The 17,945-nt window shown below is 34.7% G+C and overlaps 1 protein-coding gene and 1 long non-coding RNA gene across 2 annotated transcripts in view; one reads left to right on the top strand and one right to left on the bottom strand.

Moving 5' to 3' along the window:
• Nucleotides 1-13,958, bottom strand: part of LOC145665773 (uncharacterized) — a 148,557-nt gene extending 134,599 nt beyond the window's left edge. The window contains exon 1 of the long non-coding RNA XR_014127642.1: nt 13,864-13,958. This is a non-coding gene — a long non-coding RNA (uncharacterized LOC145665773). The remainder of the gene's footprint in view (nt 1-13,863) is intronic.
• LOC145666078 (limbic system-associated membrane protein-like) overlaps nt 1-17,945 on the top strand; it is a 743,072-nt gene that overhangs the window by 583,198 nt on the left and 141,929 nt on the right. The window lies entirely within an intron of this gene.

Below are 17,945 nucleotides of genomic sequence, written 5' to 3'. Positions count from 1 at the left end.
CTTGCAGTTGAAACTTACTATTACTTTTTCTTTACTATTAATGTAGTATATTGACATACTTGTAATTAAATAGCTCCCTTGTGGCTATATGCTTATCGTAGTTCGCTTTTGGTGTGAAAGACACGAGTTCTAATTACTATGGAATATAAAAAGATTTGGAACAGACGTTAAACTGTAGGCATACCTCTTATATATACCTTTAGTGTTCAAAAAGACACTAAACTCCTCAATCTGACATATGAGGCGTTGAATGGCAAAGTAGGGGCCGCGGTGGCTCAGTGGTAGAGCTTTCACCTCTGGTGCATGGGGTCCCGGGTTCAAACCCTGCTCCTGCCAAGTGAAATTTGTGGTGGGCAAACACCGTGTGCGTGGGTTTCCTCGGGGTTCTCCCGTTTCCTCCCACTTTCTTCAATCCACCATTTCATTCATTTCTCATCATCACTGTCTCCTTTAGTCTAGCCGGCATAAGCGTGCGACGTAAAACTCAAAATTTCATTTCATTTTTTTCATTTTGGATGGCAAAGTGGCGTAACTCATTTTAAGAAAAAATGACATTAAGTCGTTTGCGTGAACTTGAAACCATAATCTGTTGAATGGGAAAGTTCCGTATCTCAGAATTAAAGACCAGGCCATAGGCCAAAAAGCGGGAGCACAATGAACTGATTTTGTCTTCTATATCGATTCTAATAAAAGTCTCAACATCTCACAATGTCTCAAAACTAAGTTACACCATTTTGGCATCCAACGCCTCATATCAACTTCTTGTAATAAAGGATTATGGATTAGCAAAACTCGAACTACTTGTAAGCGTTAGTGATTTGACACAAATGAACTAATTTTGGTCGCAATTATGCATAGTTACGAGAAAATTTAAGGAATTTTTGTGTAAGATCTGAGCTCAGAATGTTATCGAAATAGAATGGTTACCTCGACCGAGTTTGCTAATGGAGCCAATCCCGTTAATCTCTTTACGGGTAACAATGACTCATGTTCGTATGTTATTTCACATGATAACTCTTGAACAAAGGCGAAATTTTGAAATATGTTTCTTTACAATAGACAACTGGAGTATTATCTCAGTGGAGCATGTAAATGGAGTCAATCTATTTAGATCTTCACGGGTAACGGGGTATTTAACGTTGACAATCTACATCCCATTCATATTTCGCGTGAACTTCTTTACTATCGTTAGCATATTTTATTTTTCTCTCATCTCAAATAGAATATCCAAAATATGCATCTCTTTATCGAAAGTATAACCAATAAACTATTTTATCGGTAATGAACTGTAATTTTGTTTGAGATGAAAATTAACAAATAACAACATAAAAAATTTAACCGTGTTTGTACCTCTTGTCTCTGAATCAGTCTCCTTTAGAATCTGACTCATAATCAAGAGTCACCATTGAAGGAAATAACCATGAGCAGAATATTATGAAAGGGGAAAGCCATGAAGAAAGAACCAGTTCAACATTTAATATACAACAGTCACCAAGGAAAACAGTATACATTCATTAAAAAGTAGGTGATTTAATATTTATAGATAAAGACGCTTTTTTTAAAAAAAAGTTATAGAAACACAATAAATTAGTATAAAACAAATTATTATAAAGATAATATTCATCTGATAGAAAATGTGTTTCATCATAGTATTCCAGACAACTTCATCTGAAAGATTATGTTCATCTACACTGTTATTTTTGTCTAGATCTGGTTTTCAAATCAGTATGGATAATACGCCAAACATACGCAAGTAGGCAACCTAATCAATTAAACAAAATTAAATGATGTTTTACCAATATTAACGTTCTACAATTATGACTTTTAGATTAGAGAAAAACAATGACTATTGAAAGTGAATAATTATGAATGGATTGATAGAATGAAAATGTAGGAGGAATAAGAAGAAACCCCGAGAAACCTCCCAGACACCATACTACCATTACTTATCAAAAACACATTGTTGGATCAAAACAGCTGACACCATAAAGAAGCGCTCTAGAACTGAGCCTACTATCAATTAACGGAATGATGGAAAGTGTAAATAGTCATATATATATATATATAAGGTGTTTATTTATTATGTAGCCAAAATCCACTGGTGAAATCTTCACACCTAAATAAAGAAAAGTCCACATGAACATAAGGCGAAAAACGCGTTATTTCAAAGTTACGAGATGTCGAAACCGAGAAAATTGTAACTTTGATGCTGCCTAGCTCGAAAACTATGAGAGATATCAAATGTGGTTAGAGAAATATTAGAGGAACTAGTACGCTGTCTATCTAAATAACAATGTTTCAGAGTTGGCACAGCGGATTTTATAGAGAGAGCTGCGGTATAGGTTCCGCTCTTTCACCTCTCTCTCTAAAATCATGTACGCCGGTACAACCCAACTCTGAAACATAGGTATTTAGATAGAGAGTGTACTAGTTCCTCTAATAGTTCTTATCCTAATAGTTCCTTTGATATCTCTCATAGGTTTCGAGCTAGGCAGTCTCAAAGCTAAAATTTTCTCAATTTCGACATCTCGTAACTTTGAAACAACGCGTTTTTCGCCCTATGTTCATATGGACTTCTTTTATTGTTTAGGTGTGAGGATTTCAACAGTGGATTTTGTTCACATAGTAAATGAACACCCTGATACTGTAATATCAAATCATTATTAGTACACAGTACTTAAATAGTAATGTTGACCATAACGTTAATAGTGCAGTGACTTACCATCGGACTTTAAAGATCTACTCGTAAAAAGTTAAAAATATGATTTAAAAAAAATGTGATTCAGGATCTTTAAAATAGATATATTGTAATGATATTACCTCAAATATTATAGATTTTCGTTACAAAGAAGGCAAATTTAATACTTGATTCCAATGTGTATGTAGTAACTTTGGCAAGTGTCATAAAATATGTTACTACCTACTCCTTCTGCTATGAAAAATTGGTTCATTGAAAACTTACCAATAACGAAATAGAAAGATCTTGCTTCCGGAGTTCGGCAACAGGAAGGGGGATGGCAATGAATAAAAGGAACATTGTTCTCAAATATGGTGGGTAAAGGATCTGCTCCTAATTACATCTTGGGGATGATTCATTGTAGCTGCCGTAGAAAGTTCCAGACTTATAGGTGTTCATGCACTCTTTAATGTAAATCTAATGTAGACACTACTGGATTTAGCTATAAAACTTGCGACAAAACTTATTGAATATACATAGATATCATGAAATCTTATACGTGTATATTTTACAATTTTCGTTCATTACAAAAGTAACGCATACTCAAATGTTGTGTCGATATTTTCTCCAACTTAGTACTCTAATAAACTGACAAAAAAGTTACTAAGCGTTACAAATATCGATATATTATAAATCATGATATTGAATTTGTTTTCATAAAATTCAATCCGTTCGGAGTAATAGACGTTACAAATTTAGTATTACTTCTGATTGCATTACAGCAATATGCAATACAACCCGGAGTTTGGGATAGTAGAAGTTTTGAACCTGAAGCGATATACAAATAATGGTTATACAAAAATGAAGCCTTGTTCATGCATATATTTTTGAACTGGGAAGCAACGATTGAAGTGAAAATGAAATGAAATCTTTAAGTTTTACGTCCCACGATTATGCCGGTTAGGCTAAAGGAGACGGTGGTTATGAGAAATGAATGAATTGGTGGAATGAAGAAAGTGGGAGGAAACGGGAGAACCCCGAGAAAACCCACGAGCACGGTGTTTGTTCACCACAAAGAACTAGGATCGAACCAGGGACCCCAAGCATCGGAGGTGAACGCTTTACCACTGAGCCACCGCGCCCCCAACAACTATTGAAGTACACTAGGAACCACATAGTGTTGCCAGATGTAACCAAAGGTATATATATATATTTGCAAAACATGTAAATTGACACATAACTCATACGTGCGGATGTTCTGTCATTAATTTTCAGTTTGCTTAGCTGGAGTAGCTTGGAAACTATGAAGAAGAAAAAAGAATTTTTCATTCCACCGATAACTAATCGGATGGGGCCTCTGTAAGGAGGAACTAGGGAAATCGCAGTTCCCATGAATTAACACTCTGAATTGGCAACTTAGCTGACGTTTCAATTCATCAAAAGGTATGTTAAGTGTCTGTGTATATTATGAAATTCCTGAAAAGAACGAAAAAGAAACTTTGAAATTATTATAAAACTGTTACGCCCTAAAATTGGCATCAAAATTACAAACTTCAAATTTCAGACCCTCATAAATCTATGGTGCAAGTAGTATCATAGCTGAGGATATTTCTGCAGACTCTTTGCATGCAATAGTATTCAGCACAAAACTTACGAACCCCCACTTTAAGCCATTTCAAATTACAGCCCCTTTAAATGTGTAATTTTCTGTACTTTTTCTGGTGATTTCATGTATTGGTTTGCAACCCTGCATATTTATTTAGAAGCAAGAGTATATGTTCTCCGCATCCCTCAGTCTCTGCTGTAAACATTCGTGTTTGTTTGGAGTTTGCCTGATACGTACATCCTGTGCAATTGCAGTTTTCATAAACGTTTGCAAATCCAAAAAAAATGACACTCCACCGACAACAAAGATGGCCGCCATTCAGGAACACTTGTACATAGGACAACGTGAATAGTGTTATTGACCTCTTTATACACAAGGTTCGTCACATTCAAAGTTTGATAATATTAGGAGATGATCGAGCAACTGTTTTCCCCATCTTTGGATCACTTCAGATGGATTGTTCCAGCCACAAACGTTTGTGAGGGTGTATAAAGAAGTCAGGGCAGGCCTCATAATGAAATATGGGGTGAAAGTCTTCTTTCCCCTAGAGTAACATTAATGATATATTATAAACTAAGGCCGCCAAAGAGTTTTCTGGGGGTCGGGTCCTCCCCTACGTACTTGTGGCCCCAGAAAACTATACTTAATATTTACATAGTTTTATTAATTTCATCAATTGTATTATCTTCGGTCATACCTAGTTTATTTTCATAATGTCCAGTACAACTTTGTCTGGGACGATTGTAACATATTACAATCGTCCCCGATTACCATGTTAAATTTGCACCCGTTCAACAGTCAGTGATGAATACCATGATTTCTCATAATTACATTGAGTCAAAACAACAAACACAATATCAACGTTGTCAAGGAAAAAACATAGATTACACACGCATAGAGTATTTGTTTACAGGAAACGCAGATATATCAAGAGAAAATAGAAACAAGTTAGTTAAAAATTTACTTACGTTTGTCAAAATTACGTTTCTCCTTGTTCAGTCTTCCACACTTTACTTACGATGCTCTTTTTTCCTTCCCACATATACCTTGTATGTATGATTCCAATGACATGTACAAATGATATTTCAAAACTGACTTCTACAATTAATGGCCAATGTTACATTTGTCCCCGGTCTCCTACAGTACTTGTAAAATTCAAATATGCCAATTTCATTGGACTTTTGCTTAGCATTGAGCCATACTAATTTTCTATTAATTTCACCTATAAATGGGTTGGCATTTTTTAATGTCAGTTGAGAAATGGTGCAGAAAACAGAGAGAGCATACTTTTGAGATATCGGAAGTGACGGAACCTTTCTTCGAATTCAGTCATGAAAAACTAAAGCTTTATGAAAAGGTTTTTGTTTATTTTTATTATATATATATATATATATATATATATATATATATATATATATATATATATATATATATATATATATATAACAAAACATACTCCCTTAAACTTATTTTGTGCTTGGCAAAATTTAAGAAAAGTGTAAAGTTTGTTTTCTAAACTGTTTCTCCAAGAGTTTGCCTCCCTGTTCCCTCCATATTACGTTACTAGTATGACCTATAGTACACGACAAAACATAACCAATTTTTTCCTTGAAGGTCAAAATCTAAGGATTTACTTGTCCCTACCATAAATTCTTCTTTGTAACTACAATTCGGCGTTGAAGCTCCAATTCAAGTAGAACTGTATTCATCTCTCAGTGTGGCTAACCCCATTACTGTTATCATAGTAGCATTGTACAGCGTTTGTTCCGTCTGGCATCCGTAGCTTTTGCAGAGTGATTGAAGAAGGTACATTTCGGTTGCTAGGCTTCACAATCAGCGCACATCATATATGAAAGCTATTTTATTCTACTTTACGAGAATTCAGCTTATTCACATTACACACAGAGAATTCGTATTCAGCTTAAAACACAAATTACTTTGATGTGTTATGTCGGGAGGTATGTAAATGTTATGGAATAGAGCAAAATTTCTATACTTCCGATCCAAGCCTTTGTATTATGTTTTCTCCATAAATGACGTAAAGGCAATGCTCTAAATACAATAGGGAGGAGTATGCAGGGTATACTTCCTTAGATCTTCCACTTCGAGCACTGCGTAAAGGAATAGCAACACAGTTTAAAAACCGAGATCTTTCTATCTCGAATATTTTCATGTGTAGTTGATGCTTGTATTGCGACATTGGGCGGGCATAGCGCCTCATGGACCGTAGCTCTAGGAAGTCAGTTTAGTACTTATCTATATTTCCTAGCTAGATTCATCACTATTTCAGTATGTATTTATTATTTTACTACCAACGCCCTAGCCACACTGGAATATCACTTCCCGTGAGATCAGCTAAGTCAAGCAGTCCTGAGTCTGGTCAGAGGAAAGACAGGTGTGACCATTCGTACTCACTAGACGGTGTTGGCGTTGCGACGTCCACCCAGCGTCGTGAGGGCAATTAGGAAACTACTTGCAAAAGTAGTGAACTGCAAAAGTAGTGAACTGCAATCTAGGAAGGGGGCCGCGGTGGCTCAGTGGTAGAGCGTTCACCTCTGGTGCATGGGGTCCCGGGTTCAAACCCTGCTCCCGCCAAGTGAACTTCGTGGTGGGTTTCTCGGGGTTCTCCCGTTTCCTCCCACTTTCTTCATTCCACCATTTCATTCATTTCTCATAATCACCGTCTCCTTTAGCCTAAGCGGCATAACCGTGGGACGTAAAACTCAAAGATTTCATTTCATTTCAGTCTAGGAAACAAGCATTAACGGCGAAGGTAGCCGATCTGCTGACAGTAGCCTACATCACCCTACAGGAATGAGTGCAATTAAGTCTAGGTGTCCTAAGAACTGTTGCACCAGGAATTTAGTTATCGTTATTATTATTGCTAATAATAATAATAATAGCAATAGGCTTAATAAAGATTCTGCCTGTTTGCTCTGCTCGTACCTAGGCACATTATTTCTAACTGTATAATATAGTTAGGCAGGTCAATAATTGGTCAGTTTCCTTCTAATGTGATTCATCACGTGTATGAGAACTGGACAAACTATAAATTAGGATACTACACACAGCAAATTAATAATGATAGCTTTATTACTCAGATATTAACCTGCATACATTAATAAATGTGAGGATCTAGATACTTAATAGAAAGCTTTTTAACCATTTCCTTTCTTAAAGAAAAAAGTTTTAAATTGTCATTATACACAGAAGGCCTGTCGAATAATAATAATAATAATAATAATAATAATAATAATAATAATAATAATAATATAATAATAATAATAATGTTATTTATAAAAGAATAATATTAGTGCATCACGCTAATTTCTAATAGTAAATCACGTTTATGTTCATTGCAATAATATAATGCAATAATTTAAATTTGAGCATTTATATTTATGTAACCGCAAGTTCGTTGGTAAGCTAACTAAAAAAAGTGTATGCAAACAATTAGAACTCTTAATTAAGTATGATTTTAACCCATAATTAGTGCTTGAACTTTTCGGGTATATAGGTACGATACCCGTTGCACTTGGTTTACTCGACCCTTATACCTGATAAACCTGTTTGACTCGTTTGGCCTGTGTGGACCGTTTGACCTGATAGACTCGTTACGATCTCGTACATAATAATTAGAACAATTTGTGTTACAATAATAAGGTGAAACAACACACCATTTACAACCATGACAGACTAAGTGTGTTTTCATATAAATGGGGTTATCAGGCCAACCCTATTCATACGGGTCAATCGGGCAAACCCGTTTCATACGGGTAAAAATACAATATCGTCCAACAGGCGGTCCAAGAGCGATTCTATTTTCCGAGCATTATCGAAAATGCACAGTAGGCCTTCACAAAATATGAGCACATAATCATATTATTATTATTATTATTATTATTATTATTATTATTATTATTATTATATTAATAGGAGAGAAAATTACTTCGTTGAGTTACCTTACGTATTATATTCCTATTTTGAATGGTTATTCTTGTTTCATTTATCTGCTTATTGGTTTGCAACACTCAGTACGAAGAATTGTTTCGGCCTTCATTGTTTACCCTGGCGACAAGCAGAACGGCCAAGCTTTTGTAATACCGGCAACATCCAACTGATTGACAAACCGCACGTGGCTGCTAATAACAATTGGACATTTTTGCTGCTGATAATAAAACTTGGTTTAGCTTTGGAAACAAGTGTACATGTAGTCTCAAATTTTTAAAAATAATATATTCTCTCATTTTTTTGAAAAAGAAAATGGTAGTGATATAAATCATGTGGATAAAATTTCTAAAATACCACACTGGAATGTATCTACTTGAATTTTTTTTAAATACTTGTTAAATTTGTGTGACACAAGATTGCTTAGTAGACAAGAGCTGAGGCTGTCTTCAAAATCAAAAAGGTATCGTGAAAGTAATGCCTCATCTTGGAAAATTTATCTGTTTCTATTGCTTTGTTTTGTCTCGGAAATTCTTTCACATTGTCCCATGACAACCCAAAACTGCGGTATAAAATAGTACCGTATAGAACACAATGTGCACAGTAAATTGTATATTAAGTCTCAGAATTATATTTAATAATATGAAATATAATGTGTGGAATATATTTCACCAACCAATGCAATTATCAAGGTCATACACAGGAGAAAAGAGGAGGAATTGAATGCAGAGTGGACTGGGTGCTGTAAGTAGCCTTTTGCTGGGTTTTGGGAAAGATGAATATGCAGTATATTATAACTGTAGGAAATATGATTTTAAAATCCCATTGACTGACTGATTGTGGCCACGTTTTGGTCAATTGTTATATAATATTTATACTTGTGTAAAACGTATATATGTTTCTGATACGGGAATATGGTAATCATCTAGGTCTTTAAAATTGAAAGTCAATGACTTGATTGTTTGCAGACTCCTTTACTCCAGTAACGTCTGAGCTTCCTCTTTACATGAGCCATGTTATACTGCCAAGAACGAAATGATTATTTGGTAAATAATTTGTGATGTATTTTATGAAGTGTTTCCAGTAAACATTTGTAATTTTTTACATAGCTTGTTACAGTTTCGTGTATGTATGTATTATTTAAGGACTTACCTTATTGTATATATATTGACGCTAGACACGTATGTAAATACTTGCAATATGTAATATTTGCAATTTGTAACGTTTGTTGACTATTAACGAAAATTTATCAGATTAGAACTTGGTAACACTGAAAGTAACTGAACGAGAGCAGAAAAAAAAGTAGAATGAAAATCAAAGCCAATGGCCAAGAAATTTCAGAAGAATTTGAGTGTTCCAGTGTTCCGTACCTCCAGAACGATGTAAAAGCAGGAACTATGGGAAAACTTGGAGTGAGAAAATCGGTGTCTCGTAGAAGAATGAGTTTGGAACCCATTGATCTTGTCCAGTGAGTGTCGCGGGAAAAAAAGAATATCTGCCCCACCCAGCCGCCTTTCTTGCTTTACCAATCGCCCAAAAACTTCCAGAAAGCAAAAGATGTAAAGTCGTTCTCCAGAACTGTAGGAAACATCCCATACTACTCTATTTCTTTCTTTGATGCAGAAAACCCCCATTGAGTGCGTCTCCCATTCGCATCTTGTCGTAGAAACCTTTCTTTTTTGTCTGCTGCCAGAATAAGATGGACGATTTTTTCCCTTAAATTTTTATAGTGCTTTTACAATGGTTTTTCCTTTTCACTTTGTTTCTTCATACATAAAACTTACACAATAAGGTAAAAATAAAACGTATTCCGTATCTATATGCAAGGATATCGACCCCGAACTTGAAACTATCGTCGTTCGTGTAAGGATACGGTGATCCAGTGGAAATGCGTTCACCTTTGGTGCGAGGGTCTCCTATTTCGAGGGGGCCGCGGTGGCTCAGTGGTAGAGCGTTCACCTCTGGTGCTAGGGGTCTCGGGTTCAAACCCTGCTCCCGCCAAGTGAACTTTGTGGTGGACAAACACCGTGTGCGTGGGTTTTCTCGGGGTTCTCCCGTTTCCTCCCACTTTCTTCATTCCACCATTTCATTCATCTCTCATCATCACCATCTCCTTTAGCCTAACCGGCATAACCGTGGGACGTAAAACTTGAAAAGATTTTTCTCCTATTTCGATCCCAGGACATATCGGTTTGTGGTGGACAACATCGTGTTCCTAGATTTTCTCGGAGTTTTCCCATTTTCTTCCACATTCTCAATCCACCAATTCTTCCATTATTATTCACCTTAATTTATTATTTTGTCTCCTTTATTCTAAGGACATAACTGGGCGTAAAATTAGATATTTCATTTTTTAAATAGCCATTCATCTCATATCTTTATACACAAAATTGTATCGCAATAATTTACTCGCTCTCTTATTATCGGTTGCATACTGACTGTAAGTAGTAAGAGTTGAGTTGAGTTGATTTTGAGTTTAACGTCCCGTTCAGCAGCAAGGCTATATGAGACGTGGACCTACTGATTAACGTGGAATCCTAACCATATGAGCTCCCGCCGAGAATCGAACCCTGGCCTCCCACGCCAAAGGCGCGTACGCTAACCGCTTAGCCACGAAGAGCTCTGTAAGTAGTAAGAGTATGTGTGTACCATCATTAGGAGAAACACAACAATAGATACAATGTAACTATTCTATCAGGCCTTGTTTCCATATTGTATTAAAACACAATAATACACTGAGCAAGGTTATGTGATAATATGTAAAAAACACAATTACGTTTATTTACATATTATCACATAGCCTTGCTCAGTGTGTTATTGTGTTTTAGTAGATACAATGTGATAATCAGCAGTGTATTTTGGCACATCTACAGAATACAAATAAACAACAACTTTTGACAAAACAAAAACTTTCAATTACCATTAGAAACGAACGATTTACTACTTTCTGCACCACATAAATTTATATTGTTAAATTTTCTCGAATACAATACATACAGATCCAGCATGTTAGTTTATTTTGCTCGATGTGACATATCAAATAATATAGGCCCACGTCTGATATTTAGACTTTATTTCACTAACCGTACTATGTAGTGTAATGTTTTTAGTATCACAATGAACAGTTTTATGAGGCTATATTTCAAGATTAATTTTAATTCAATAAGTGGCATAGTTATTATATAGCATCAGCTTTTAAGTTTACAAATTAATTGGTTTTTCTCCATTTTCTCGAAAACCTTTCTACGAAATATTACTCTCACGTATATATTTTTGTTCAGCTAATTTAGGGTTACCGATATCTTATCTTTGGATTTGTTGTCATTAATTGAAGGGCATTCTGGAATAACATTGTAAGTGAAAAATTGAGGTTTTGAGTTACACATCTTATAAACTTAAAGTGCAACGTGGTAATTAACAGAAGTAAAGCTGTGTATATATGCTTGTTGAGAAAAGTGATGTAGCATCTGCTCTGTGCGTTGGAGCATAAAATGGCGAATACCGAAAATGGGGAGTAAAACACAGCGAAGGTGGAAAAGTGGCCATTTACCTTGTATATCCTAAAGTAACAGTGCAAGGGAAAAGGTTGTAAGACACATAACGACATCTACAATAGTATATATTTGCAACCCACGTGGATACAAAACATACAATAATATTAACGTTGTAGGCAACAAAATCCAGAAACTGCACTGCCCTCAGCCTTGTTTAAAACTACAATATGATACGTCCATTTCAGTTTCAGAATCCGCATGTGCATATACAAAAACATCAGCAGTGTTCAGCACGTTGTTGTAAAACTGCTGCTTGGCAACAGTAACAAATCGTAGCAGAGCTTCCACATTTTTCTTTGAATCCTTGATCCCGCTTTGGCTGGTTTCTTTAAGAAAAGCAGAATGGTGTTCAGTGGTGGTGCCTACACCGAATAGGCTCCTACACCACTATATGTTTCCGATGCTTACACAGATCCATATGAGGCTTTTTCATCCCTTCCTCTTGCCCGATTTTCTAGTAAATCAGAAGAACGAATTCAAATTAGATATCTGAATAACAAATCAGGACTTTGGATTTTGAAATCCGACATCTGAAATCCATATTTAAATTTGAATTCAGATATCCCGAATTCGAATTTTTCAAAATCCGAATATTCCCATATTCAGATTTTTGTCAACACTGTTTTAATTTCCTTGTTAACATCGAGGAAAGAAACAAAACACTGCATTTCGCTCTGATTTTGCTATATTTCTTTGCCAGAGTTCACGACTGTTTCGAGTTTGTCCACTTCGAAAGAAAATTGTCGAATATGTCTACGTACTAGTAATGCCACTTCAAACGACCCTTGAAATCAAAGTTACATCGCATCTACCAGTGCTTGCTTCACCAGCCGCAGACAGTGGCGCTCTCTGCTATACGCATCGGGAAACGGCGACTCGATGCAGATGAACTGTGTTTTTGTCAAATCAGACGCTTCGAATACGCACTAGAGGAGACGGAAAAGGAAAGTAAGCCCATACGTCTTCTTTATGTTTTACCAGGAATCGAGGTAACTCAACTTACCTTGTTATTGCAGAAGGTCGTTCAATTGTCGAAATGTGCAGAACTCAATGTAAACAATGATCACTCCGCAACATAATGCAAAATAAAGGACAAATGTTCAAAGGGGTGTATTACAATATCTATAACATACTGGTCTTCCGTTCCCCCATTCCATTTCTAGGGACATCAGACACTGTAACAGTGAAATTTGGTAGAGAGAATATTAGAAACCTATGTCGTGGTGCATAATGTGTATGAACGATACTTAAAGATTGTAACATAAGTATAGGAGTAGGTAGGTTCCTTAATACTAAGATTATACAGTGATTCATAAGAAATTTTACAACTTTGCAACGTTGTAAGATATTACAATCAAAAAATAAACTGAATCAGAATGGCAGAAGAAATAGCAATAATGGAAGTTTTATTATTTTCATATTGTACGTGCATAGTTATAACTTCACATAGACACCTGCAATATGAAAAGAAAGATGATTATGTTGTTTTATGCAATAAGCACTGCGGGTCGAATCCAGTTGCTATTTACAATCGACACGGACATGTTTACCCTTAGCAATTCCATTATCACATCCATGTATTTCCACATGACGTTTTTGTAGTACGAGAAGCTACATATTTCATCCTAGAAAATCAAAGGTTTTAGTACTATACATGTTACATAGAAACTAATGACTTCTCATGCATTTTAAACGATATAGTACATTAAAGTTACTGTTACCTAGAGATAACGGATCGATTGTACTGATGAACTCATCCGAGAAACACTCTAGATACCTATTACGGAAAACAGAAATCAAAGATTAAATTTCGTTCAAGAATTACCGTCTGAACTAACACTCAAATAGACGGACAGACGGATAGAGGCCGGCCTAACATTTCACTCTTATAAGACCCACTCAGCGTGCTGAAACTTTGGAAGACGAGCAATAATAGGCAATAGTACCTTTGTGCAAAAAAGATCAAATACCAGTCTTTGCGTCAGCGGTGATCGTCTTGGACCCTTCGACCATAGTATATTACTTATTTTTGTAGGAAATGTATTCGATATAATTTCTATATGAGAGGTCTTACTTACCTCTTATTGTGCTGTACACTGTCTCAAGTCGCTTGTTCGCTACATGTATGAGAATGTATGCAACGTGTGTATGTGTATGTAAAATGTTGCTTTGTATTCAGCTGAGAAGGTCTGTAAATTAACTACAACTCATAATACGTGACTTATCTCTAATCTGCACCGCCAAACGGAAACAAGGAACAAACGCAGTAAACCCGTCACTGGGCATGCGATAGCGTCATACAGGGATGCAAAACGTTACCTTCCTTTTTTCTGTTTTATATACCAGAGCTTCACAGAGTGCAAGCAAGGCACACACCGCTACATGACACTTTATATGTGTACTTTTTATTAATAAATTTTCCCACAGTTCCAGGTTCACTTGTGTCAAGACCTTGTTATTATCTGACTATCAAAAAACATATAACATGGACAGCTAAACAATCAGATTTTAAACAACGTTATGAGCACGCAGGGCGTTAACGTTGATTTATATTGTCATCAAGGCTTATTTTCTCTTAGCTCTCATTATGAAAACTGAATAATTGCTCTTTTAAAACTGCTGCTTGCTGAATTCTTAGAATTCTATTAATAACAGAAGTTTATTCGTTCCTAAATTAAAATATGACATTCTTAAGGGGTTACTTATTGAAGAAAGTAAAAATATGAGGGAAAAGTGCGTGAAATAATAATAATAATTTAATTTCATTGATTTTGTAATACCAAAAGAGGCCAGAAACCCTCGTAGCACAATTGAACACATGTACAAATGACAAAGTTAATTTACATTAAGTATATGGAAATATGATACATTTTTCTTGAACAAGATATACAAATATTGTTACATAGCTACATTAAAACACAAAAAGATACACATGCGATACAAACAAAAATGGTTTGTTATATCATTATAGCCCTCTGAAGTGCATACAAAATTTACTAAATAATTACCCTGTGTTGTTAATAGTATGCCTAATACTCTGTCCTACTTTATTGAATCATATGACTTACTTGTTTCAATTAAATGCTAAATAATACTTCAAATAGGCCTATCTGGTTTCTTTCGTGGATAATATGTTTATGAATTATGTTTACTTTATTCCGAGTAAGTCATTCCACTTCAAGTGATCTAGCATCTATCACTTTCTGTTAGTAAGTAATATGTAGTAAAAACATACAGATGATGATATTATGTAAGTACATATGAAGAAACAACGTTACATTTTTACTATCACATTTATCTACTATCAGTAAGATTTATTATTTCATAAGTATTCTGTTTATTTTATAATCGTACATTTATCTTCCTTTATTTGCGTGTTCCATATCGATTTATGTCTTCTCTGATCATATTATACCTGATAAATAGCTTAAAAGTTTATGTGTCTTTCATTTACTCATGTCACTGTAAAACAAAACGCATTGTATATACATGTTTACACTTTTACAAGAATTCTCTTTTGTATTTTAGCACGTTATATTTTGGTAGTATAAATGAAAATTTATCCTAAGTTCCTGTACCATTTCTAGTAACATATTGAATTATTTATTACATTTTTCTTCTTTCCATTATTATTCATTTTGAATTCTCAGTTTTTTAAAATTATAATTAAACATTCCACAAATATAGGGGATTAATCGTTTTTATTAAATACATAGTTATTTAGTCGGTGATAAACATAAATAAGATAACATTAAGAATTATTCTTAAGTTCATGAATTTTGCTCAACTTTTAATTTTAATATCAATTCACTTTTATCTTTATATATATAACGTTGACTCGAATCATACTGCAAACACACTATGATTGTTGTAAATAATAATATGGTAATGTTTGTGTTGCGATCCAAAAATATGCGCACGTAAATAGCAACCATTTAAATTGAATTAAAACTTAAGATACCGATCCACAGGTATATATTTGAGATGAATAAAGAATTGTAAATACAAACTAGATGGAAGAACTGTAAAATCCTACGTGTAAGAAAAATTGAATACTCCTGTAGAGCCGATTTAATATACATTTTGTCAACTACGAACATAATTAACTTCATGAAAATTCGAATTCACGTATAATTCACATATAATACACATAAACAAGCTTTTACACATAAACAAGCTTTTATACATTTTGTCAGTGCCATGAACTTATTGCACCTTTTAAAATACTGTTTGGCTAGCTTGGCAGATTTCGTCCCTATAATATTTATAGAAGGAACATCGAGTATGTGCGACATCACATTATTTTCGCATCAGTGCCGACTGGCTGGCGAGAGCTATTGAATACAAAGTAAAGAAAGGTGGTAAAATCAAACTGATTAATCTTGTCTTCTACCAATCAGTATTGTTGAGTGTTTCCATATACACTAATATATTAATATACCTAAATTACAAACCCGTTGGTTCGCGAACAAGTCGATTCTTGTTCTTCTTATGCACTTTTTGCAATTTCTACCCCTCATACTATTTTGTTTAATTTAGTGTTATATTTGCCTGTTATTCATAACACAAAACACTTAAAACATATATAAAAAATACTCACGGTGTCAAGTTTTTGTGATTAGAATAAATTTTCTATGTATACTAAATTTCAATTTGAAAACCTAATTTCATGCGGAACGATTAAGTTCGTAACTCATGGATCAACTAATTCCCTAGTTACAGGAAATGCTAAGGCGCTATTTTTTTTAAAAAAGCGGAAATATTATGTTTCTAATAGCTTCCCGGAGCTGAGAATTTCATTGAAATGTAAAAAAAAAAAAAAAAATGATATCAAGTTTAACAATTTACTGGATTTTGAGATAAATAACACTGTGTTCTGGGACTTGCTTTAAAATGACGTTTCAATATTAGAGTTAATTTTGTGTCCTGATTAGTAATTTGTTTTAGTGCTGTTGATATGAAATTTACATTTGAAATTTGCACTTTCGAAACTTTTATATCTTCTTTTTGTTCCCTTTTTGCCTAAATTTTGCGCCTAAAATGGATAAAGCTCTACTTTCTATAGTTATTAAGAATTATTTATTTTGTAAACCACTAGCAGTAAGTTGTTTTTGCACATTCCTCTATTTCTTGACATTTGAGGATGATTTAGAATGTTTACATGTTAATACCTCATGATTCCAGACAATGTCAAACCTTACTTGTGTTGTATAGGTTCGTGCCAAAAGAAATTTAGATAATATGTATGTGTAGTGCGATATGCGTAGGCACTTCCGCAAGCAGTTGACGTGAATATATGACATATATCATAGTGCAAGGTTATTTTTTCTAAGAAGGAAAAGAAAAGAAAGGTTCTTTTTTAAAAGAAGGAAAAGAAAAGAAAGTAAGTTAAAAGAAGTATCAGGAAGAAGCGTTTTACTGCAACGTAGATTTGTCATCTGGGATGGTGGTACACAAACTCTAACGTTTTTCATTTCTTTTTTCTTTTTTGGGTTTCGATCTGCTGAGTTTTTCCAGCTGACTGCGTGGGAGTTTCGTTATATATGTACATACGTGACTTGGTATACTGAAGGACCAATTCGGATATTTTAGGCTTCTTCTTCTTCTTCTTTTGTTGGCTACCACACCACTCTTCTTCCTTAAAACTGCAAGAATTTTGCTTACGTCATCAGTTTCAATGCCAGTGTTGGCATCCGCGAGGAAACCTTCATTAAAGAGTTAGTCAGTTGATGGGAGTACTGCCCTTATCGATTGTCTTTATTCAAGAATTCCCAGCGTTCAAATGGTTAGCAAACTTTCGTTTTCCTTTCGTGATTGCAAGTTCGATTCTCGGTGAGGATTTAGTCTACATTTGATGACAGTGCAAAACAAAGGACGATTATATCAAAATAATGAAAGATGTATCTAACTGAAACTAAACTCGGGCGTACTAATATGAAATTATTTGTATATGAAATTCTCACTTATTAATTTTATCGTATCGTATATTCACATATTATTTCAAAAATATATACATATAGTCATCAAAACTGTGGAAACGTCAATGTTTTAAAGCACATTATTTGAGGAGATTGTAACATTGAAAGTTAGTGTACTACGACTATCTTGTGTTAATGCTGTCTTGTATGGTGGTGAGTAGTACGGATGGCGGTTTAGTACG

Source organism: Thermobia domestica, chromosome 12 (genome assembly GCF_964235325.1).
Source record: "Thermobia domestica chromosome 12, izTheDome1.hap1.1, whole genome shotgun sequence".
NCBI classification, from domain to species: domain Eukaryota; kingdom Metazoa; phylum Arthropoda; class Insecta; order Zygentoma; family Lepismatidae; genus Thermobia; species Thermobia domestica.
Note: the sequence above shows the minus strand (reverse complement) of the source record. Positions and strands in the feature narration are given on the sequence as shown.